This window comes from Thunnus maccoyii, chromosome 8 (genome assembly GCF_910596095.1).
Source record: "Thunnus maccoyii chromosome 8, fThuMac1.1, whole genome shotgun sequence".
Taxonomy (NCBI): domain Eukaryota; kingdom Metazoa; phylum Chordata; class Actinopteri; order Scombriformes; family Scombridae; genus Thunnus; species Thunnus maccoyii.
In genome coordinates, this window is record NC_056540.1 from 31968244 (window position 1) to 31994102 (window position 25859).

The 25859-nt window shown below is 39.7% G+C and overlaps 1 long non-coding RNA gene across 1 annotated transcript; it reads right to left on the reverse strand.

Moving 5' to 3' along the window:
- Positions 1-18461: 18461 nt before the first annotated feature.
- Positions 18462-23170, reverse strand: LOC121902466. The gene is made up of 2 exons (XR_006097560.1): positions 21652-23170; positions 18462-19951 (listed from the first exon to the last, which is right to left on the reverse strand). It is a non-coding gene; the product is annotated as an uncharacterized LOC121902466 (long non-coding RNA).
- Between the last annotated feature and the right edge of the window lie 2689 nt (positions 23171-25859).

A 25859-nucleotide genomic window follows, 5' to 3' on the forward strand; every position in this document is an offset into this window, starting at 1 on the left:
TGAAGTTTTCTCTGTGGATGTTTGCCAGACTTATTCTCATAACACTTCATATATGAAACCATATTTATATTACAGTCTGTATCATATAGTTTATTTTAGTCTGTTGGGTTCGATTTCACATTAACACACAGGAGCTTGTGACTCATGTGTCAGAATAACCAGTCCCATATGCACCTCGTTTTGCAAACAGGATGGATGCCTGATTGACTGTAGTCGAATCTGACAGTTCTGCACTGTAATGCAGAACCAGTGACATGACAGAACACCAGTAAGATGGTCACATGGTTGCGTACTGGACTGAGATTGGCTCCAGACTAGTTGTGATGTCACAAATCATGCTCGTAAGAACACGTGTTCTGCACAAACTCTGCACATACATCATTCTGCACAGAAAAGAGAACAACATTCAACTGAAAGAAGAAGAAGAGAAACACATTTTTGAGTGGAGGGAGACTTTAAAAAGTCTACAATTTGACTGAAGGTAACAGGAATTAAAAAAGTAAGTGCTAAAGCTAAAGAGGCCGACTTAAAACATGACTGAAACACACCACCGCCACATGACATTATGGATAGCAGTAAATGGAGATATTAAAGCACAGGTTTCTTCTTCTTCTGGGAGGAAAGTTAAAGGGGACATATTCTGCTTTTTGTGGTTTTCTGTTATTTATATCCTGTCATAATGGCGGATATTAGACATGGTCAAAGTTCTTGCTCCCTGCAAGTCCAAAATCCACGGCTTCACCTGCTCTGAGCACTTGGTTTGCAACTTTGTTTGAGCTGATGTCAGCTTGTCGCACGTGCCCACCAAACGGCCGTCTGTTCTGTAGCCTTTTTCAGAAGGGGGGGTCTTAAAGAGACGGGTGCTAAAACGGCCTGTTTCAGACAGAAGCTGAACTGAGGGGCTGCATAAAGGACCAGTAGAAGATAAATAGGGAGTTTTTAACTGTAAATTGTGCAAAGATTCAAGTGAAGCTCCAGATTAAAAATACAGGCATGACATGTAGTCTTTAAGGAGGTTGCAGTAGAATTTATGCATGAGAGATTTTCAGCACAAATTCAAAAGGCTCATCAAGCCTATTCACATTTGGAGAAGACGTGAGCCCAAAACCATCAAAAGAAGGAGAGGAATATGATCAGAGTACATTTGTTCAAGTGTTTGTTATACCAAGCTCCACTTTAACTTAATGGGAGTTAAAATTGTCTGTTTCTTAAGATGATTTCTAAGATATTTTTAGTGCATATGTAATAAAGACTTGAATAAAAACAAAACAAAACAGCTGTATTAATTTTTCAATCACACGAGGATGATGTGGATGTTAACAGAGTTAATTTTTTGAAACAAAGTTCACAGATTTTTATCAAAACGTTCAAAGTTTTGAAAAGGTCTCCGCGTCTGTCACTCTCCGTGACAGCAGTGTACTGGTTGGTAAACAACAAACCCGTGTCCCAGCTGTCAGTCATCTCTCACAGTTCACCCACACTTTAATGACTTATTAATCATCTCTAATAAATTAATCAAAGCTGCATGGGAGGAAATTACACATCAAACAGTCTTCATTTTTTATTCAAACAGCTGTCATGACAGCTAAACAACCAGCTAACAGTCCAAATGGAAAATTGATTTCAGAATTTTCAGAAATAAAAAAAAACTTTTTACCTTTTGTACTTACACTTAACATTTTGAGTGCATAAGTGCGTTCACACTGAGAATTATGGGAAATGCAGTGCACTGTGAGTACCCAGATGGTGCACTCAAAACAGTCAAAAAGTTGAGTGCGGAACTATGGACACTTCTCGCCCTCAATGGTCGCCATCTTGGCTACGTAGTGGAAGGGGAGGGACCACTTTTCAAACTGGAAATGGCGGCGGGGTACGTTGTAACTACGGTGAACATCGCCACATTATATAAATGTAAGTTATACATGTGTTTTTTAGCACTAAGCATCACTATACTGTTGTCGGATATAAGCCATCAGTATGTTTTTTGGGTTAATTTAGCAGTCTGTAATGATTTGGTAGCGCAAACGTTAACGTGAATGCTAACGTTAGCTAATGCTAATTTGCGATCGTCATTTCCGGTAAGTGCACAACGGCCGTGTTTGATTTGAGACAACACTACCCTGTCGAAATCCACGCGCTACGCCAGTAATATATACCAATATTCTTGCTGCGAAGTCGGCGTCTGGAATAGAGATATTTCATCTGCTGCTGCTGCTTTAGAGCCTTTTTTTCCCCACTTAGTTTTTGCACTCTAACTCCTGATGTGTTTTAATGTTTTATTGTTTTATTTCGTGGTCTGCTCGCTGAGTGGTTTCACCTTGAAATATACCTTGAGGGATGAATGAAGTCATTTTGTATTGAGTTGAAAACTTTTGACAATAGTTAAAGCAGAATAAAATAAAAAAATACCATGTGTTGCTTTATAAATTCTTTCCTTTCTCGTATTGATTTGAGGCCCTTTTTTTTTTCTTTTCTTTTCTTCACTCCTAACTGCTCGCTGTGTCTTGAGAAGAGCTTCACACAAGATTTTCATTATTACTGTATAAGTACAAAATGTCCAGGCGAGACGTATCGAGCTGAAAATGTTGGCGTTTTTTCCACCTCTTTTGTTTTCTTCCTCTTGAGTTCTCACATGAAACCGCGGCTGTTCCCAGAACAGAAGCTGAAACTGACAAGCGAGTGGAAAGAAAAAAACTGATAAATCTGTGAATCAGGACATTTTTATTGGAGTAGTTTCCTCTAATATTCCTCCCAGCCTCACAGTTCACATCGAAACACAACATCACCTCGGAGCCTCCTGCGTTTTGTTTCTCTCAGGGTAACATGTGAGTGGTGTGATGTGTTGACCTTTGACCCACCCCCCCTCTTAGTGTTTTTACTCCTACAGCATCTCTCCTTCCGTCCTCCCACTCATCACTCTTCCCTCCATCATCAATCCCACCACAACAGCCAGTTATCATCTGGATGCTGTTTAATTTTCACAGAGCGCTTCAATCATCAGCCGGCATCACTCTGGACTCTGAATGTTTGGGGAACAGAGATTGAGCCGATAGAAAACCTGCAAATACTGTAATAAAATAAAAATAATAATAATAATAATAATAATAATAATAATAAAAGTCCAAGACCCTGTGCCAAATCTTATCCTCTGGTAATATTCTTTGCCTCTCAGTGAAATACGAATATTTTAGATGGTTTTGTGGTACATAATACCTTTCAGGCATTTTTTAGAAATGTATTAAAACAATATAATTTTATTTAAATCCCACAGAAAATGACACAAATTTCCATCTGACAATCAATACCCACTGGAGAACATTATTAGCATCTAAGTTCATTCTTGACCTGAGGATCAGTCGAAGAATAAATCTCAACTCAAGGTTTACTCATTAGTTTTGAAATGCGGTTGAAAGTTTATTAAAAAGCTAGTAAGTGGACGTTTTGTGTTATTATTGATGGATAATTCCATCAATCATCATTTTTATCGAGTCACTCTGTGGGGAGTCTCTGGTGCTGAAATTATTTAAAAACCTGCCAGATGGAAAATAAAACATCTCTCTTGCAAACACAAATAGCGAGGTGATACATTTATTTATCTGTTATTCATTAATATAATATGTATTTTATGAAAAGCAAAGGAGCAGGTTTTGACTGAAGACTTGCATAATACATGATCTATTAAATTAATTTAAAGGGTCAATATTATGTATTTTGGGATTTTCTGTTATTTATACACTGTTATGATTTCGGATATTGATGCTAAACATGGTCAAAGGTCCAAAACTTGAGGTTAATGTATGTAGAAATGCTGCCTGCAAGTCAAAAGCCAGGGCTTCGACCTGCCCTGAATGCTTGTTTTTTTACCTGGTCAACAAGCTGATGTCAGATCGTTGTATATGCCAGCGAGCGGTCGTCTGATCTGTAGCCTTGGTTGCTAAGGTTGTTGCTAAGGTTTTTCCATGTGTTGTTTGTGTTGCCCGCTCTCACATTTCAGATCTGATTTGGCTTCAACAAGGACGGACGTATTTGAGAAGCTGACATTTTGAGTAAAGGAGAAAAAGTAGTGAAACCCTGCTACTATAGATTGTTTCACGTTTTTAAATTTTTTTTTACGTAGCCTCCCAATCGTGACACAGCTTCTGGACGCTGACCAATCAGAAGAGAGTGGGCTCATCAGGAGGCGGGGCCTTAAAGAGACAGGAGCTAAAACGGCCTGTTTCAGACAGAGGCTGAACTGAGGGGCTGCATAAAGGGCCAGTAGAAGATAAATAAGGAGTTTTTAACTTCAAAGCATTACATCATCACATTTGAGAAGCTGAGACAGGTTTGGATATTTTAAAACGTAGTTAATTAATAATTATTTATCTCATCTGCACCCACATGATCATGTGTGAGAAGTAGATATGCAGTACGGAGACGAGCAGTGTTTAGTCAGTGTGTTGAATTAGCCCGACAAGCTAACAGTCAGTAAGAAATCAAATTTAAAAAAAGAAAATTAAAAGATAACCTTCAGTTTCAGGTCAGGTTTTTGTGTCAAATTTGTTAGTACAAGTCGGATTCAGCTGGTTCGGGTCTTTTGGACCTGGTTCAGGTCTTAGTTTGCTGACATTAGCATGTTTTAGTTAACGTTAGTGGGAACGCTAAAATGGAAAGCAGGTGAATGTTACTTTTGTTTAGTTTTTTAAACATTTTGCATGTAGGATTTCAGAATAAACTTTCAGAAATACAGCATGAATCAATATCTTCTATAAATAAATGCTGATTTAAGTATTTTAGCCACAAAGTTTCCTACAAGGACGAACATTTTTCTTGCAGTTTGCAGTCAGAACTATTTTTACCCGTCAAAATGAAATTGACTGTTTTCACATTTACATTATATTGTTACGTATCTATGAAAGTGTTCGCTAACTGTGGCTGAAAATGTTAAAATGTAAAAAAATGTTCACTCTCACTAACTCTAACTCAGCCTGCAGACTCAGCAGCAGATGAATTATTGATAAAGACAATCAATAATGTACAGTATGTTCAATAGAAACGAGGAATTCTTCCTGAGGCCTCGGCTGCAGCACACTTACACACACTCACATTTTACTACTTTATGTTCACACAATCCTTTATAATAATAGACTCTAATAGATGAAATAATCACATATTAAACTTTGCATATTACTATTAAACTGTTATTCACTCACATTTAGAACTTACTGTTGGTCACTGACATCCTGATGATCTTCAGTCCGTCACGGAGAACAATCACACAGATGAACAATGATATAAATCTTTGTTGTATCTGTTGTCATGACGACTGCACCAGTATGAACTGATCTGACTGAGGAGATAATTGTTAGCAGCTAACGGAAGCTAACGGGCTGCTGCATCGAAACCGTCCCTGAAATCCCGTTTGCAGAGTTTGATGAGATTTGCTGCTGCGGTTCAGTTGATAATTAAGACATAATAAGTTAATAACTGTTATGCATATTCATTTAAACTTCTGCTACCATCATAATACAACAAACATACCTGTTGGTAGATTTTTTTTTAATTTTCTGTAATAAAAGAAAGAAAGAATTTGCCTCAACAAATGTACAAACACCATCTATCACAGATAGATAGATAGGGGTGAAAAAAGAAGAAAAACATAATTATCACAACAAAATCAAGTAAAATACTTTCATGTCATCAGCTTTGTGTAGCTGATGGCTATAATTTAATATGTTGGAAGGATAAAGCTTAAATAACTTAATTTTCATTCAGTACCAACACATTTTGTTAGCTAATTGTGGAATACCTAAAAAATCCAATTCAAATTCAAATTCAATACTTGTATCAAAGCTTCTGCCCAACACTGCTGTCAGTGAACCTAATTTAAAATGACACTGACATTTTTACGTAAATAACTAAAAATCCAGAGCCTTTCTCAACAGTATGTTGTGTTGCTCACTCAAAATGTTTAGATAAGAACGGTGCATTTTTAAAAAAAAGTTAAATATTGTTTATTCAATATTTCTGTTTTTTTCAAAGCCTTTAACAAACCGCATTTCCCATAAACCCACAGCCCATCGTGGATTACACATCATGCCTCAACAAATGTACAAACACCATCTATCACAGATAGATAGATAGGGGTGAATTTTATGAATATGGACAAACTTTTCATGGGAGTTGTAGTCTTCCTGTACTCACAAAGTAATTGTTGTCAAAATCACAAAGGTTTCTAATCAGCAGCTGCTGTAGTGCATCCTAGAAAACATGCTTATTTTTTTCATAAAGACTCAGCGAGAGATTATATTGAGTTACAGATGCTGTTGGAACAGCAGCTAGACAGGACGTGACATCATGACTTCAGCTTTCTATACTCTTATGAGTTTTTCCAAAGAAAAAAAACACTTATCAAAAGTTATAGGACCCCATGGGACATATGTATACAATAGACTTGGACTGTCTTAAAAATGTTAAAAATGTTTGAATGTGTATGACTATAAATATTGTATGTTTTGACAGTTGAATCTTGAATAAATAAGCTGTTGTATGTGATCATGGACACACCTCCAACACAGCTGTGGACTATCATGCAGTTATGGGCTGTTTAACCATTGTGTCACTTTATGATTGATACGTCTCGTGAAAGGTTCTTGTGACTGAAACATCAACTCCGTTCATTTTTTTTCTTTGGAATTGGATATTCGGGGAAATTGATTCTCTGCACCACAAAAGAGATAAAGAAAGCGGTGTGCATGTTGCCTTCAACTCATCATGTTATGAGCTTTATCAAACATGGAGGAGACCACATAATGGTCTCAGTTTTTTTGCAGTTGGGGGGAGTGTTTGTGTGTGTGTTTGTGTACTAATGTGAATGTGGAGAACCAGGTTTGCAGAAGCCCGAGGCTGTTGAAGACTGACGATCCCGGAGGCTTTGAATAACGCAACACAGAGCGATGACTCCTGTCAGGAGACCACTGGGACAGAGACAACAAGGCACCGCTAGAGGGAACGGAAACTCTAAAAACAATAAAAGCTAAATGTGACATTTTCCTTTTCATCAAAAAAAAAAAAGAGATGTTTGGTCTAAAAAGGAAATCAACAAGAGGTTTTAAAAGTGAAGTCGAGAGGGACGCCTGGATAAGATGAAGCTAGAGTGGCGTCGGGAGAGAGCAGCGGTTTGTTGTTCTGACAACAGCTTGATGATAAAGGCGACAGACACTTTGTGACATCGAGTTATGAATTCACATTAAGTCACGGAGGAGTCTTAACGTTCGTTTCGCTGTGAAATATTCACAGAAGGTGAAGGAGAGTTTGTAAGAGGACAGAGAAGAAGAAGAAGAAAAGAGAATTTGTATTTTGATAACCTTTCATTCAGCCTGTTAATAAAGTAAAGCACCAGTAAAGTGAAAGATAACACTTGTGTTCGCTCTGTTAAGTCTGTGAGCAGTTAGCTCAAAGCTATTTTGGGAATCCCTCTTGTGTATGTCTGTAGACTAGCTCAGCACAAAGACTGAAAACAGGAGAAACTGCTTGTCTAGAGAACACTTCTCTCCTTCCAACAACTCCAAAACTGTCAGATTGACATGCATCTTGTTGTTTTGAACAGGTTTATACAGAGAAATCTGTAAAGAAGATATCGTGGTTTTGCAGCAGAAAGACTTTGATGGATTGGTGACGAGTCTGTTAGCTAACAAGACAGGGAATCCAGACATTTGTGGGAAGTTAAAGCATAAATTACTTTTCCTGATTAAACTTTCTCTAAGCTTCAAGTTTACTACGAACTTTGGTGATATTCAAGTTGTGAAATGTAGCACAACAAGCTACCGAAGCATTACGAATGGAGCCACATTCCCGCACATGCTCAGTGGCGTCTGCTTTACACAGAACTACTCTCCGGAGACTGAAAACATGATGCTGTTATTAGTCTTTGGAGCCGTTTCTAACATGACCAAACTCTTCATAATGAAGGAACATGCTCGCTGACATGTTTTTAATAGTTTCTGGACAACAACGGAGGTCTATGGTACAGAGGAATAAGAAATATCAGGCTTTGGATACACATACAATCACCTGCCAAATCCTTCAAAACCAGGACGGTTATAGTTAATCCAAGTCCTTTGTCATCATAATTATTGATCCAGAAGCCATAATTACTGTATGTATCCAAAATTGGCCCAGAATTTGAATGAAAATTGGTTTAAGCAGATTTTTTTTACCAAATATACCAAATACCAAAAACTTTAGCTTCCACATGCAATCAAGATGCAAAGAAGCTGAGTGATTGGATGTTTCTTCTCGAAATGTACCTTGAGTCGTACTTAACTTCTTACCTTAAGTTTTTATGTCCACAGTCTTGTCTTCCACTTTCTACCAAACATCAGATATTTCCAATGTAGTTGTAGGAGAATTCCCTTAAGAGGGAGACATGCAGTCCATTGCAAACACCATCATCTCTTCTCTACTTAGTTAGCAGGAAAATTAAGCTTCATCAGACTAACAGTCTTCTGCATCTCGTTCCGCTGCTCTACTTGGCGCCGTTGCAGAACAACCTCCCACCGATTGGATCACGTAACACTCCTCCTACTCCCTCCGTTTGGCCGACAGAAGCTCTAGCCAGCCTCTCCACTGTGAACCCGTCAGGCCCACGCCGACTAGGAGGTCACTCACACGGACCCGCCGTGACGCATAGCGCTACCCATCTGCTCTGATTGGTGGAGAGAGGCAGGGTCAGGTGACTCCCACGCAGAGGTCACATGATCCTCCATAATGTGACCTTAACTTATAAAAATATGCCCAATTAGAGCGTTTTCTCCGTGTGAAACGATGTCCTCTTGGTTGACTTCCTGCCTTCAGGAGGAACAAGAGTTTCTAGAAAGTTTTAGTTTTGGTAACATACTGATTAAACTTTATACTTGAGAATATTATTTATATTATACTTCAGGAGAAACACTGATAGCAGACGCTTGCTTTTAACTCTCTTTACATTGTGCCTGATGGACACAGACACTGATGGCAGTGAGCTAGCTACCATGCAAGATGTTGGCCAAACCACTGGACGCCATTTGTCTTCAACAACTCTTCAACATCTGGACAGATGATTGAACCACCAACCCTGTGATTAGTAGATGACCAACTGTATATCCTGAGCTCTTTTTGACTTTCGTTCCAGCAAGTTTTTAGTTTTCCTGAAGAATCTTCTCTGCTGATGCAGAAAAAAAAAACGACAAAACAGAAACAAGAATGTAGAAAAAATAAAAGAAAATAACACAAAATCCCATAAAAGAGGAAGGAGGGAAAAAAGAGATGGATTAGTAATTTAATTTTTGCACTTTAACAACTTAAAAACAGATCAGCAAACAGGATGTGGCAGCAAAAGTCAAGAAGCAGTAAGTTTAGTAGAAAGTTTAGATTGGTTAAATACATCAAAATTCAAACAAAAAAGAAATATCTGTGCCACAAAAAAACAGCAATGCAGCATCAATCATGAATTAAATGTAATATAAATTATTGCATATTATATCTGTGCAAAGTAAAGGTAAAGACAATCAACCTGTCTGGTGTTTGATGAATTAATTTAAGAAATAAGTTTGAAAAAGTTATGAAAAGATAAAGGGAGAGAAATTGGCACATTTACACATTTTGTTAATAGTTTTATATTACATTGAAAGTTTAAAAAAAAAAAAAGAAAGAAACAACAAAGAATCACAAACTTTAAAAAAAACCACACTTAGAAAACCACAAAACACAAAACCAGAAGAAACAATAAAGGAGAAACTTGGAGAGATTAACAAAAACGAACAAGAGAGACGGAGAGAAACAAGCCGAGTAAAAGAGATAAAGAAATTGCAACAGAGAGAGAAACACAGAGCTAATGAAGTTTAATCAGAGCTGGCAGTTCCTAACAAGATGTTTTCGTGTCCTCATTATGTCAAAGCGACTCGCTCCGTTTGGACGAAAGCAAACCTGACCTCAGAGAGCCCGACTTCCTGTTCCCGCCCACTCCCCCTCTGACTGACAGCCGGCCGGTCGGCGCCTTCAGAAAACACCTTCACATCGGTAATGAACACGAGAACAAAGACACATTAATCCTCCAGACACACACATGCATATGAGAACATATATGAGGTGGAAAAAAACAGAAAACACTGTCATGTCATATCAGTTAAAGAACAAGTGTAGATAATAAAATAAATGATTCAGTTTCAGGGTTTTGCACATGCTGCTTTACACAGACACTTGAATGTACATAAAAGGGGATGTACTCTGCACATTTCCAAGTCTATATTTATATTCTGTGGCTCTACTGGAATATCTCTGCATGATTTACACTTTAAAAAACTCCTTATTTATCGTATACCGGCCCTTTACGCAGCCCCTCAGTTCAGCCTTTGTACTGCAACTCTGCAACATCAGCAGACTCATCAGCTGAGGTTAAAGGAAGTTCAGTGTTATATATGTAAAGAGGAAGATGTAGGAGAAAGGGTGAGAACTGAAAACAGACATGACGTTATCTATAAGTCTGTATTTTAATTAATACCCGACTCATGCCCACAAGGTCTGCCCGAAATTTGGGTGTCATGATTGATGACCAACTAACCTTTAAGGTTCACGTGGCCTCAGTCGCTCGATCGTGTCGATTCGCCCTGAACAACATCAGGAAGATCAGACACTTCCTGTCTGAGCATGAAGCACAACTCCTGCAACTCCTTACTGGCAGGCCTCCCTGCATGTACACTTGAACCTCTGCAGATGATCCAGAACACGGCAGCACATCTGGTCTTCAATCAGTCCAAAACAGCTCAGTTCATATCCCTCCACTGGCTCCCAGTGCCGCTGCCCGCATCAAATTCAAAACCCTGACACACGCTTACAAAATAGCAACTAAAACGGCTCCTGCCTACCTGAACTCCCTCATTCAGGTCTACACTCCCTCCCGCTCACTACACTCTGCCAACGAAAGGCGCCTGGTACCACAACAGGGCCCTAAGTTGCCCGGTGGTGGAACCAGTTACCAAACTCTGTTCGATCTGCAGAGTCCCTCTCAATCTTTAAAAAAAGACTAAAGACCAAGCTCTTTCACGAACACCTCTGCACTTGATGAACTGTAGGGAGAAAAAAAAACATACTTCTATGAACTCTAATCATTAATCATTGCCTTGTTGCGCTGCCTGTTGGCATCTACGTCCTTTCAGGCCCAAACTTCAGCTTTATGGCACTTTACTGGTGTTGTTGTCTCCTGACTAGATCCCTGCTTGTGTTGTATCAGTCTCATATGTACGTTGCTTTGGATAAAAGCGTCTGCTAAATGAAATGTAATGTAATTGTTTAAGAAAAGAACTGTAACGCCCACTTAAGGTGTATAAAACCCTGTTGTAGTCGCTCCTCTGGGACCTCATCCTGCATGTTGCATTGTGAAACGCTCCTTCTTGTACAAAAAAATAAATACTGTTAAATTTGATATTTCCGGTCTCTATTGTTTAATGCTCATTAAGAAGAAATTTTTTTAACAGAGCTGACGTCAGCCTGTCACCAAGGTAGAAAAAAAACACTGCAAACCAAGCATTCAGCAGGTTAAAGCCCTGGATTTTGACTTGCAGGCAGCTGTTCTACACACCAGGATGAAACGTTTATGCGGGGCAAGTTGATGTGGGGAGGGGAGGACATTTCTCTTCGCTTCATAACATTAAAAGTAAAGATAAGCATTGCTGTCGACTTCCTGACTCATTTTTTTTAAAAAAAAGATGAGAGAGAAAGAGAGCAAGATAGCAGCGGCGGCGGTTGAGCGAGGAGAGCTAGCAGCCGGTGAATGAGAGAAATAAAATTGTTTCACAGCAGTTTTGTTCTAAAGCACAAATACACAACCGTTAAACACTCAGCAGATGATTTACTGTGGAAACAGACGCTCTTAGTTTCTGTTTTATTTCTGTTTTTATTTTCATTCATTCAGTGCAGTTCGACTCCATGTCTGTAGTGGAAACAAACAGAAGGAGCTTGAAGTGAACACGCACACATGAACAAATGCCTTTATGTTCTTTCTCTCACTGTTCTATCTTAATGAGGACATTTGTGTAGATCTCTCAGCGTTGTCTCAGTTCATGGCACGAGGGTTTTATTATCAAGGTCGTCCATACTCGCTGAAATGTTAAACCACGAATATTCTCCCAAGTGGACACATATACAGACAGCTGCAGACACCACGGACGTGTAGTAGTTCTGTTTATACTTCTCTCTGGAGTCCATATGGGAGGACTCCCTCTAGACACGTGCAGTAGATCGGCGTATGTTGTGACGGCGCCATCACAACAAATGGGAGGCGTGTGGACGTCCGCATAGAGTCCACATGTTCACCCTCCGACGATGGAATTTATGCCGCGCAGATCCTCATGTAGTCAAAAGGTAAAACACCCGCTTTATTATCATAAACTCTGTTTTCTTCTCCTTATGTACTCCATACTCTCTGGCTTTACACAAAATATGGAGAAACCACCATTCATTCACTGATCCAATATGTGCTTAATTTTATATATTTTGGATATTTGTGTGATATACCAACATGACATATCCATAAGTAAAGGAAACCAGCCAAATCTAAAGGGAACTTCACTTTAATACGTGGAAAAAAAGAGTTATTTTCATTTTTTGGCTGCTTGGGGGGCCATTAAAACTACTGGTCTACTGGCCAAGTGGGCCAGTGGGGAGAAAAATGTTGCATTGAACCGTGCATACCTTAACATCCCACATTAGAACAGTATTTAAATAACAGAAAACCTAAAAAAAAAGCATAATATGCCCCCTTTAAATTATTAAATTACATTCTATATTTTTATTGAATGTAAAAAGCTTTTAGCACAGTCCTTTTACCAAATGTTTATTTCTATTATGTCATAATTTCATTAAATGGCACTTTGTTCCCTCTTTTTGTTCTTATACTTGTTTGAAGTGTGTTTTGAATTTGTCTATTATCAATAAAGTTGGGAGAAAAAAAGAATTATTAGTAATAGTATTAGTAATTAGTAACACCTGTGATTCTCCTACTAAAGTCGTGGTCGATAGATGGCGTCTGGAAGCTTGATGTTGATGAACTGCGGCAGCTGGTGAGCTAACTGTTAACTCGGCTGGGTTAGCGCTACTCAGCCACAAACGCTACTGGGACTTCTCTCAACTCAATGTGAAAAATGCGCATCATGGCGATTCTAATGGTATGAATCAGATTGACCGCAGTAGAATTTGCCGTTTTAATCCCGGTATGACCAGTAGGTCTCCTTTAGACGAGTAAAGAGGTCTGCAGTGAAAAAGGCAATAACAGTCAGTCAACCACTTTGGCCCAGACTGAAATATTTCAGGAATATTACATATTCATGGTACCCAGAAGAAGAATCCTGATGACTTTCAGCAGGTCAAAGTTTTCACTTATCCTACTAAACATCTCTGTGACAAGGTGGGTGAGAATACATCATTTATCGCCATCAATGCCACATAGTTTATGAATTTAACCATGCTTGTTAATTGTTTTAGCCATAGGTCCAGCATTAATCTGTAACTTGCAGATACATACTATCCTGGGTTTGTTTGTGGTTTGCATTACGTTTGTTTACAGTTCACATATCAGCAACATTTTTAGTTAAAGTAAAACATAGACTATTATAAGTATTGTTAAGTTTAGTGATTGTTTATTGGTTAAGTTCCGCGTTCCATAATTTAATCATTTTTTTTGTTACTTACCGTACCCGCCATGTGCTCCACAAACAAAAGGAGGAGGCACCCAACTACTTCCTGTATTTATACACTGGTTATCAGTGATGTCACTGGGTTAGACCAAGTATAGGGGGGGATTTATGTTATTTCATTAAATGTTTGGATTAGTATCGATATGATTTGTAGTTGTTTTGGCTCAGGTTGAGGTTTAATGCTGTGGATGTGTTTTGTGTGAACAATGTTGACCGATACATGTAGCATTGTTATAATGCCAGGTGGCATAAGGGAAAGGACACCCCCCTGCAATAAATATGGTTCTGCCTGATAGATTGGAGGGCCTATTTAAGGGGAGAGATGTAGGTTTAGGGCATGACGGTGTAGCGGTGTGCACGTGCCTAAGTTAAGCTAGTTAACTTTGAATCGCTTGTGTTAATTTCATTTTTTGAGACACCTTTTTGTTTGTTTTTTGGTACACTGGACTGAATAAATCAGTTTTTTACTCATTCAACGAGAGTCTGCCTCCTACCACCTTCCTAGCCACTACAGTCAGGCTTCCTCACAATCTCAACATTTACGTCATGGATTAGGACAACACTTTGCACAGACATTCATGGTTAACCAGACAATGTCCTAATGACTCAGATGATCCTCTGACTTCTCATCTAGCGCCACCTTGAGGTCGACATGTTTAGTTTAGACAGAAATTTCTCATCGATGAAACCAAATTAGGGGGGAGGTGATGTTCTCAAATTGTCTAAAACCCAATTTCACACCGATAAAAAACAGAGAGAAGCAGCAAACAGTCACATTGAAGAAGCTGAAACCTGCAAATATAGTATCGTTTGAAAATTTACTTGAAAAAATTAGCAATAATCAAAATAGCTGACAATACATTTTCTGTTGATTGTACAATTACTTGATTAACTAACATTTTCAGCTAAAATAAATGTCTTTCCCATCATCCTCAGCTGTGCGTTATATTATCAAGTGTTATCATACTAGGATGCTAAACGTTTTACCGTTTCACATTAGCATTTAGCTCAAAGCACTGCTGTGACGCTAAGCCGCTAGCGTGGCTGTAGACACTTAGTTGTTAAAGGGACGGAAGTTAACCTGAAGCATTTAACATCAGCAGAGTCTCCTTTTTCTACTTGTTTCTACTACTGAAATGTCAATTTATTGTCATCAGAGCAGCATAACTAAGACAATAATCAAACAAACAAATGATCCGCATTCAAGTGTAAAACATAAAACATTATTTTGATGGTTAATTCTATATTTAAGAACAGGTACAGAAGGTGTCGTTTTCATTTTGCAGGACGGGTTGTTTTGTGTTTTTGTCCTTTGCAATAGTTTCACAAACACAACTGAAATGTTTTTTTGAAAACCTGTAATAAGTGTCTCACAAAACGACAGGCCTGCAGCGTTTTGTGCAGCAGTCGGTAATGTAGAGTGTTTTCTGTCTTAAATTGCAGGTAGGAGCCACAGAAGCAGAAAAAAAAGGAGCAGAGAAAATACCAATTAAATATTTCGGAGGAGGTGTTGTGACCTCTCTGCTTCCCTCTTCCTGCAGTGTTTCATCAGTCAGGCGGTTCTCTGAGTCTCAAACTGTTTTAATAAGACCACAACTTTCCCCCTCATCGCTAATGAAACCTCTCAGTCTCAGTCTGGAGTTGCCAGACTGCTGCTTGTTTCTCACCACAGACACTCAAACATCCCGATAAACCCAACAGCACCACGAAAAGACCGTTCGCACCGATGTCTGGACAGCATGCGTTATGATCTGAATCAGCCAGACCACATCCGGAGGTGGTCGGATCTCAGCAGGTGTAAATGCAATCTGTACAGTGAGACCATGTTCGTAAGATAAAGGGTAATCTAGCTCCGCCTCTTCCTGCCAGCTAAAGCAAGCCACGCAAAAACTATAAGTAGTAGCAGTAGCTAGAAGTCTTCCCTCACAAAAAGTGATTTTGAAATGCATGACGTCTGTTAGTTGCAGCAGTTTCTTTGACCTTGGATTCAACATGTCTGGACAAGTCTGGCAGCTCCGCCCAGCTGATGTGCATATTGAGATCCAATCACAATGGAGGCACAACTGAGAGAACAAGAACGCGTTTCAATCATAGACTGTATAAAAATATGGACGTGGTTACCGTGACGTCACCCGTTGGTTTCTGAAGAGCGGTTTTGAAGCTCAAAGTGAGCCGCTCCGGCTGTCGCCATCTTGGCAGTGCGTGACGCTGCAGAACATTATAAAATTTCTATAAAGAGCTGGATCGAGTATGTATAGCGTACTGTGTATGATACATAGTGTCATATAGAGTGTATGAAATATGCTTAAAACTTCACCATAACACAGTTTTGTGAATAAGAATCAAATTCGATGCAGCAGAACCAGAGATACAATATTTTTTATTTCACAAACTTCTTCTTTCAAAACTTGAAGCCTACATTACCCACAATGCAACATGAAAGCAGACGAGTTCAGTCGGGAGCATAGACTGTATATAAATATGGACGTAGTCACCGTGACGTCACCTGTTGGTTTCTGAAGAGCGGTTTTGAAGCTCCGGCCGTCGCCATCTTGGCAGTGCGTGACGCTGCCTAACTCCCAGCCAATCAAAAATGGGCAAAGATGCGGGCCGAATGGCTGAAAGAAGCCACCTAGCGGCTGGCGGACCTGTCACTCAAAGCAGCCATGTCCTTCATTATGCATAACTTTACGGCTTAATAAAATTTAAACGGGCGAGTTATAAAAAAATTCACCCCCCGTACAGTTGTCATGAAAGAGGAAATTAGCTACAGAGACCAAAACCGTTGTTTGTACCAGACTGTAAACATGTTTATTTCTGCTGTAAAGTTGGGCATTTTAACATGGGGGTCTATTGGGATTGACTCGCTTTTGGAGCCTCAAGTGGTCGTTCAAGGAACTGCAGTTTTTGGCGCATTGGCTTCATTTTACAGCCCCAGAGGTTGCTGCTTGGTGGAAATGGAGCCGTAATGTCACGTGGTACTACTGGGCCCAAAAAGACTTTTTCCCATAGACTTACATTGTGAAAGAGACATCTGTAAATCAGCGGACACATTTTTTTTTTTTTGAGCATCACAACCCCCACGAAACGACTCGTTTCACTATCAGAATTTGATCCATACTGTCATGATCAAATTCTGATAGTGAATCGTTTTATCCTCATTTAAGTAGCCAGAGATCTAAACCTGAAGTTAGTCTCTAGTGAACCTGCTCCATGAACGCCATCGGCTCAAAGAGTGTGTGCAGTATGTTTTCATCCAGGTATTTCTTTACAGTGGGAAGTGGCTTTTTTGGCTTCATGTGCTACTGAGCAGCATTCGTAGGTATGAACAGAGCTCCAACACTGTATCCAGTTCTCTTTATACATCCTGGTTCAAAACAGGAGTCCACAAACCAATTGGTGATGTCACAGTATCTTCTTCCATTATTCTTATATATACACATTATTCAGCTTTAAATCTGTATTTATCCTGCATCTAAATCATATTGAGACCACATTTATACTGGACCTAAACCTAAAAACCACACCAAAACACATCTAAAACCAAATACCACATTAACATCACATTACAACTGTATCACAAAGGAATCAATCAGCATCAACATTTTGAGAATAAAAATCAAAAAGTCTTTGACAGAAAACCAGAATTTAAAAATAAAAATCGGTTACGTGTGTGCGTGCGCGTGCGTGTGTGTGTGTGTGTGTGTCAGCATCCTTCTGTTTCTTCAGTCATGGACAGGATCTCGCTCTGAATGCTCAATTTCTTTCATGATCCTCCGCTCAACTCCCACCACCACCAAGGTGATGATGAAGAGCCGCTATTGCTCCTCCTCGCTATTACACACACACACACAAACACACACACACACAAACACACACACACACACACACACACACACATACATATGCGAGGCCTTGAAGCTTTTCTCTCGCCGGTCCTTCTCTCTCTGTCAGATCGCTTATTGATGAAAAGGACCAATCACACGTCACCACTCAACACTTTTAACCTTCATCCTCGCATATATCAACGAGCACATTCAGATGGACATAAAGGAAGGTGTGTGTGTGTGTGTGTGTCTGTGTATGTGTGTGTGTGTGCTAGTTTCCAACACAAAGTCCTCCAGGTTATATGTTTTCTTCTTCTTTTTCTCTGGTGGCGGCTGATGAGTCGTCTGTCTGCCTGGTCATGGAGCAGCGCTCTGCTTTCTGCCTGACTTTAATCAGCAGTGTTTGATGGGAGTTATTGTGCCCCTGACCTTTGACCTTGCTGTTTTCCTGCGCCATGTCGATAAAGACTCCCGCTGCCTGTTGTTTCTCCTCTTCTTCTAATTGTAGTGTTGGAGTTTTGTGGGCAGCAGCCTGCAGACACACCACAGGAAAGAGATTTGGAATATTCAGTGTTTTTTTCGGCAGGAGAGCCAATGTGCGGCTGTGAGATTGTCAGAATATTGTATATTTTCAGCCAAAATGTGCTTGTGACTCTGCAAATGTGTTTTTTCCAAGAGAGCAAGAAGCTGAAAATTCATTTAATCACTTCATTCCTGCTGAATGCAGGGGTTTTTTTGTACAAAACATTGTTAAAACCTACAAAAGATTTATTTTAAACTCTAGAGACGATCGTAAAGTTTGCAAAGATTTCAGCCGTCAGGAGGAAGACATAATGGAATAATGCAGCCAAATAAAAACATGGAAGGTTTGAATATTTCACACGTGACCAAAATTTTAAAAAAAGAGAGCGAGAAATGTTCTGCATTGAGTTGAATCATATATTATTTAATATTACACCCCAAAATATCAAATCAGACTCATACAGACATTTCTCATCACAAGCCTTTTAACCAAAAACGTCCAGTTCAGTGTGCATGTTATGGTTATTACAGATCTTTACATTTTTGCGTGATAAATTTGTTATTATGTGTTTTTCTACGACAGTTTAAGATGGTAAAAGATCATCCGGGATTACACACCTGAGAAACTAGAGGAAGTCAGAGGTTTTTTTTTGCCAAGTGGCTTCATAATATTTGTTCCACACGTGATTTATTGACACTGTAAACAATGTGAAAGTGGAAAAAAAACCCACAATGGCTGAATATCAGGGAAAAGAAACCAAACAACAGATGTTCAGGAGAAGTAGCCAAATGCTAACGTTTCCCTCATATCATTCATACACATATACACATTTTGTAACAATAAATATCAAAAAAATATATAAGGAAATAAATACTATTGATTTATTGTTGACGTGTGTTGAATTCGTCTTCTGATTAAAACTGTTGAAACAAGTCGTAGGAAGTCTCCTGAATGTGATTATTTGTCTGGTTCTGACATGTGCAGCTTCCTTCAGCCGACTAGCTAGCTAGTTTTTCCAGGTAATGTGATGTTAATGCTAAAACAACAGCTGAACAAAGTTTTTTAACGTGTTATTTTCTTGTTGTTGTTGAAGTTGTAGAAGAAGAAGAAGAAACGCCATCGACTGAGTCCATGAGTCTCATCAGCTCAGCTCGCTCGCTCGCTCCCCGGCGGTACGGCGTTTTCTCTCAGGACAGCCTGACGCGAGTGTTTACCTGCACAGTCGAGGATGGAAAACCAAGGTGCTTCTCGTCATAGTGAGACGGGACTCTAGGTTTTCTAGAGTTTTCTAGGTTAGAATAAAGTGTGAAGTGTTTGAAGCGATGCTGAACAGTTCCCAGCTATTTTAAGAAATCATTGAGCCTTTTTTAAATTTTTTCATTAATGAGACTAATCAGACTTTTCACGGCGTTTGTTGACAAGTAGAAACACATTTTTCTTTTATAAAACACCATCTTAAATATTCTGTTAATAAAGAGACAGATAGAAATCTTGAGTTCTATTATCAGCAGCACAGACAGCAGCTGTGACTCACTGTGTTGTTTCTGTATTTTTGTGACTCTCCCGGTGAGACAGTTCTACCTCTCAGACATAAACAACTGCACATCCAGAAATATTTACCCCCTCTTTCTCTCTCTCTCACACACACACACTCACACACACACAGTCCTCCTCCTCCTCCTCCTCACTGTGGAGGAAGGCTGAGAACAAGCAATTACGCAGCAGAAGTTAAAGGACCGAGGCGGAGGATAAAACACAACGGCTTGTCGCCGCAGCGGTCGGGACGTGTTCTCCTCCCCAGAGCGTTCCTTTTTGTTTCTTAACATGTGACGTGAAGAGCTGCATGGATTCATTATTTCTGCCTCTCTGGCTGACCAGCAGCTCTCCTGAACCTGTCAGACAAAAAAAAAAAAAAAAAAAAAACACACACTGCTGTCGGTGAAATCGATGCTCGCAAAAAGCAACAAAATACAGCTGCTGTCGATGAGCAAACAGTGAATAAAACACACCGGGGTGTGAATGTAGGGCTTTAAAATATTCAGCCGGAAGGTTTGTCGAGGCGTTTCATCCAGTTTGCATCAGAAAAGTGGATTTGAAAATGAGCCAGAAGGTCAAAAAGCAGCACACACAAAAAAAAAAAAAAGGATCCACCTGTGAAACCAGATTAGGATTAGGATTAGAACTGCTTTAAAAAAAAAAAAAAAAAAAGGTATTTCACACATTACCGTCGACGTGAAACCGATTCCGTCTGACCCCAGATGTTACGAAAATGAATGAAAATGTTATGAAAATAAAAACAGCTGGATCTTTGTTCCTGCTCGTGATTCATGATATTCTTTAAAGCGGCTTCATAGCAGGAAGTTCGACAGTAAATTTCACTTTAATTTAGAGCTGCAGTTGATTATTTTCATTATCGTTAAATATGCAGATTATGTAGATAATGAAATGTTTAAAAAGTGTCTGCAATTTGTTTGTTTTTGGCTGAGTAAAAATCCAAAATCTCTTCAATTTATTGTCACGTATGACAGAAAAAACAGCAAATCATCACATCTGAGACACTTTATGCATTTGACTTGAATAACGACTGAAACGATTAACTGAAACTAAGCTGCCAATTAATTCTCTTTTCTTTATTCAGTTAATCAACTGATGGCTGCAGCTCAGCTTTGATTCATGATTGATGATGAGGAGGAGGAGCGTTTGTAGAAGTGATTTTTACGTCTGTGATGTTCACATTGAACGAAGAGGAAGGTGGAAAACATGCTTCTTCCTCATCTGTGCATGTAAGCGAACGTGCACAGGTGTTGTTCCGAGATGTTTACACGACTCTTTTCTTTCATGTTTGTTCAGTTTGCAGCTTGTTTGACATGCGGAGTTGAGGTGTAGGAGGTACAGTGAGATATTATGACTAGAACTTCTTATTTCATTTCATTGTAAATATATTTCCTCCTTCTATTTGTGCTGCTTTATTGTGTGAATTTTCCCAATTAAATTTAAAATGTTATTAATTATGTTGAATCTCTTAATTGATTGACTTGTTTATAGTGTTTTATACCAATCAGCTAAATTAATCTAAAAAATAATAATACATGAAGTAATTCCTTTCACTGTTTTTTTGCCTTTTTTCCTGAATTTGTTCTGGAGAACATATAAAGTGTTTTAAAGCTTTCTGACTGTGTTTGTTTGTTGGGACAAAGAGTTCTGATACATTTTCTACAGTTTTTACTCCTCTTACTTTGATTTTAGCTCTACTATGTATTTTTAAAAGGACGAGTTCACAATATTTCAACAGTCAAGAGCCCAAATGATCGTTGAAACCTGTTTTTTTTCTTGCTGTAATCATTCCTCCTGTTCATACTGACCATCAGAAGATCCCTTCATAATGACCTTACAATGGAAGTGATGGAGGACAAAATCCACAGTCCTCCTTCTGTGCAAAAAATTTATTTAAAAGTTTATCTGAAGCTAATATGAAGCTTCAGCGTCCAAATGAGTCAAATCAAGTAGATATCTTTCAACGTTACAGTCTTTTTAGTGCCAAAGGTCACTGTCACCTATAAATAACTATATAAATAAGAGAGAATATACTCACCTAACATGATTGTTTTCGTTCCTCTTTGTGCGTAAAACGTTCAGCTCCGCGTTCCCGACTTTGAAAGTAAAGTCGAATCTTCTCTCCAGACGTCCGCAAACTTTGCCGTCACAGGAACTTCTTGAAACATCAGAAGGCGTCTGAAGACGTTTTGAGGACATCTCCAGACATCTTTTGAGACGTCTCGTGACAGTTCGGGCCGCAGCGGATGTGCCGGTATGAAGATAAAGGAGCGCGTCCTGAGGGATCAGGCTGCTCTGTCTGGGCTTCAGCTGGGGCTCATGGCAGCAGAACACAGGCCGAGCTTGGCATTAATATGGATGTCCACCAGGCGCCTTGTCCTCTGCTCTCCCTGCCTCTCTTTGTGCGCTGCCATGGTTCGCTGTGTGCCAGTGAATAGCATTAACAGCATGGCAGCCAACCTCCGACCATGCCAAGGTCATTAATAAACATCCTCAGATGGCTCATAATGATTCCCTACAGTCAGACGCTGCGGTATGGAGAGTGTCGAGACGAGTTGTCGCTGCACACAGCTCTGTTTGCCTCGCAGTTTACAGTGTAGACACTCCACCAACTCCACTGACAACAAACTAACTTCTACTCCTGCTCTGACAGCCTCTCTGTGACTCAAGGCCCAAAAAAAAAAAAAAAAAGTTTGTGCTCCTGAGGACGAACTATCCGGCAGAGCCTGGGTAGCCTTCCCACATCTCAGATTTGTGTGTTGTGTTCAATGACAGCTGTTAGAAAATATTACTTGTTTTTTTCTCTCAGTGGTCTCTCTCAGGCTCCATAAATTTAAAATCTTCCTTTTTTATCTAAATTTTTTGGGGTAAAATCTTTCTCCGTCACAGATGGAGCTCAAGTGATGTCACTCGAGTCAGCGTCGGTCGAGGCTGAAGACTAAAAGTTTGACAATGAAATGAATCTGGAGTTAGAAAGAAAGTGAGGTTGGAGGCTAGATCTCCAACTGAATTGCATTGTGGGTAACGTATGCAGCAGGTTTTGACAAGAAAGACGAATGTGTGGCCCCGGTGGCCTTCTCCCTCCTGTTCTCATCTTCCATTCAAAGTGTTATTGATAAGACAACAGACACTGAGATTGATATCCGCCTACGCTCTCCTCACTCTGCGTGTGTGTGTGTGTGTGTGTGTGTGTGTCAGATGGAGGAATATTAACCACCTCACCATCAGATGTCATAATATCTGTGTCTGAGAGGAGAAAATCCATCGCCATTGATCAGCGGGATGAGGGGGCCGCCGCAGCCGTCAGTCACTTTGATTGATGGACCTGTCGACCAGTGGCGGTAAAGGTTAGGGTGGGCGGGGCCCGGAGGAACGTGAGACTCTCCCTGGCTCGCTGATCGATAAGGCTGTCTGCCGACATCAGCGGCTCCCTCCGTCTTCTGCCGTTAAGTTTACAGTTTCTGCGGAGTTTTAAATATCAGCTGTCGCTTAGCGGAAACAAATGGGAGGCTGTTTTATCCAGAAGTCGATACGGGAGGGAAGCGAACCGCCAACCTGCACACGGAGGGGGGGGGGGGGGTCGGTGCCTTGCTCCAACCTGAGAGATGTTTTCATTTCATTTTTCACCGGTGGGCTGAAATTCAAACATATAAATTTAATATCTGAACGTAGATTTAATTTTTCTGCAATCAACACTTTTACTGCCACCTGTTTCAAAAGATTTTTTTTTTTTTTAAATAGCTGAAATTCTTTTTGTATTCGGCTGCTTTATGTCGTATATAATACAACAAAGAAGAATCAAACAAACTATTTATGTGAATGAAAATGTAGCTGGAAACTTTACCTTCAATATATATATATATTTATGTCTGTGTTTGAAAAATATAAGTAATAATGTAGTCAAATATGAAAGAAAACGTTCAGTATCTGTTCACACTGCATTCACAAGAAATGAGCTTTTTTTCTGTCGATGTGAAACACTGACAGGAAGTGTTTCTGATACAAGACGAAATACTCTGAGCTGCTCTGAGTGACATTTAAGTGGCATGCTTCATGTTAAATTAGGCAAATTAAGTCGTTATGATAAAGATATACCAGATATATGTGCACAGAGGTTAAAGGAGCACTGTTTCTGTCAGGTTGGGACCCAAATGCAGAGGCCGGAATGCAGATATGATGAAAAAAATCTCCTTTAATGGTGGATGGTCATGAAAAGGCAAACAGCTGAACAGAGCTATCAGACGAAACAAAACGAATGATCCAACAAAGACTCAACTCAAAACCAGACCTTAAATACAGGCTAAGCTAATCAGGGAATGGAGAACAGGTGACGAGACACGAGGGAGTGATTGGCTGAGGGAAACACAGGAAGCAGGGCAGGTGAGGAGGAGTACATGAACACACAGTAACAAAACCAAAACCCAGAAAACACAATACTCTAAATACAACCCAACCTGTCCAAGGACCACCATGAACCTAAACTAAAGTACACAACACACCAGGCTAAACAACAAAAGGCAGTCCAAACCCACCACCCAAATATAACAAGAAAACCCACATGACCAGAAGGACTAAACAGAAATCAAACCAGGAGACCCCAAAGAACACGAGAACATAAAAAGACCAAAAAACACACAAAGTCCCGGCAGGATGTGACAGTTTCACGTCTGGCAGCGTAGAAAGATTAAAACATTCTGGGGACGAGGTCAGAGAGAAAATTATTTCTAAAGGAATTCAGTTGGACCTTAAATTATTTTTACTTGGTTTATATCTAGAAGGACATAATTATAATAAAAATGAATGAATTTTGTTGGACTTTAGCCTCCTCAATGCCAAAAAGCTAACAGCATTGTTTTGGAGGAAAACTCACAGATAACTCCCAAATATTAATCATCGGATAAGACAAATAATGTCAAACCTCCCACTAGAAATAATAATTTATATACTAAAAGATAAGAGAAAATATTTGGGGATCCCTTTATAAACTGTGTTAAAGATTTGGAAATGATGCTTGTTGTAAACCATCAGCCTTGTTTCTTCTTCTCTTTCTTTTGTTGTTGTGTTTTTGTTGTTGCTTAAAAAAAAAAAAAAAAAAATATTGATTAAAAGAAAATAAATAAATAAGCGTCATCGATGTGTTCCTTCATTAGAGGTGTTGTACGTTTCAGCTGGAGGTGACTAATTCTGTAACTCTTGCTTGCATATGTTGATACTGTGATAATTTCTCAGTCCTCCTGGTTGGAGCTCCAGATGGCTGAATGTGTCTTCTCTCTCTCTCTCTCTCTTTCTCTCTCTCTCTCTCTCTCTCTCTCTCTCTCTCTCTCTCTCTCTCTCTCTCAGGCTGCAATTACAGAACAAACCGAATGTGATTCATGTACTTTCTATTTCCAGCTGCTGCTGCTCTCTCTCTCTCTCTCTCTCTCTCACACACTCCTCACACCTTCAACACGGCCACATTTCCACTTTCCTGTTTGCTCCTCCGGCTGATGTTCCTCTCCACTAAACTAAACAGCAGCTTCCCCAACTTTCCTTTCACAGAAAACTCCCAGAACATGACAAATTAGACCAAAATGAGCTTGAAAAAAAAAAAAAAGACTTTTGTCTAATAAAGGCACTGGAGCCCTGAGATTTGTCCCTCCTGTGCTGCATGTAGTGTAATAACATCACTGTTTGCTAATAATAACTGATGGTTCACGGCTGACGAGCGATGCTAATGGAGAGGAGGCTAATTGTAGTCGCCTGGTCACGGCTGTGAGGAATGTCTCTAGAAGGAAAATGAACTTTATTCTTAAATTACAGGCCCCTCTGTGGCGGACGCGCCTGTCCTATTATGTGCTAATTAGCAGACGCTTGGGACGCTTTAGCTAACGAGCCCGGGATAATTTTAACCCTCCGCGGTGGCTGTGAAGAGACATGCAGCACGACCGCATACAGTCTGAATATGAACATATGGCTCAGCTTACATAAAACAGATGCACACACACACACACACACACACATATACACACACATACATTCTCATACATTCACAGGCTCCCAGCATGCACCAGCTTAGTTGCTGCTGCGCTAATTGGCTTGATGTGATTCCGAAAATAGTATCAGTACAATCCCCTGTCTGCCTTCAGAAAAGATCATGCCCTTTCAATTCAGAGTCCCAGCAGGCCGTCAATAGGAAATGGCTCCGAATAAAAGGGAGAGGTTTAAAGGTGCATTTCACCTCACCGTACGTTCATTGTCTCTGCTCTC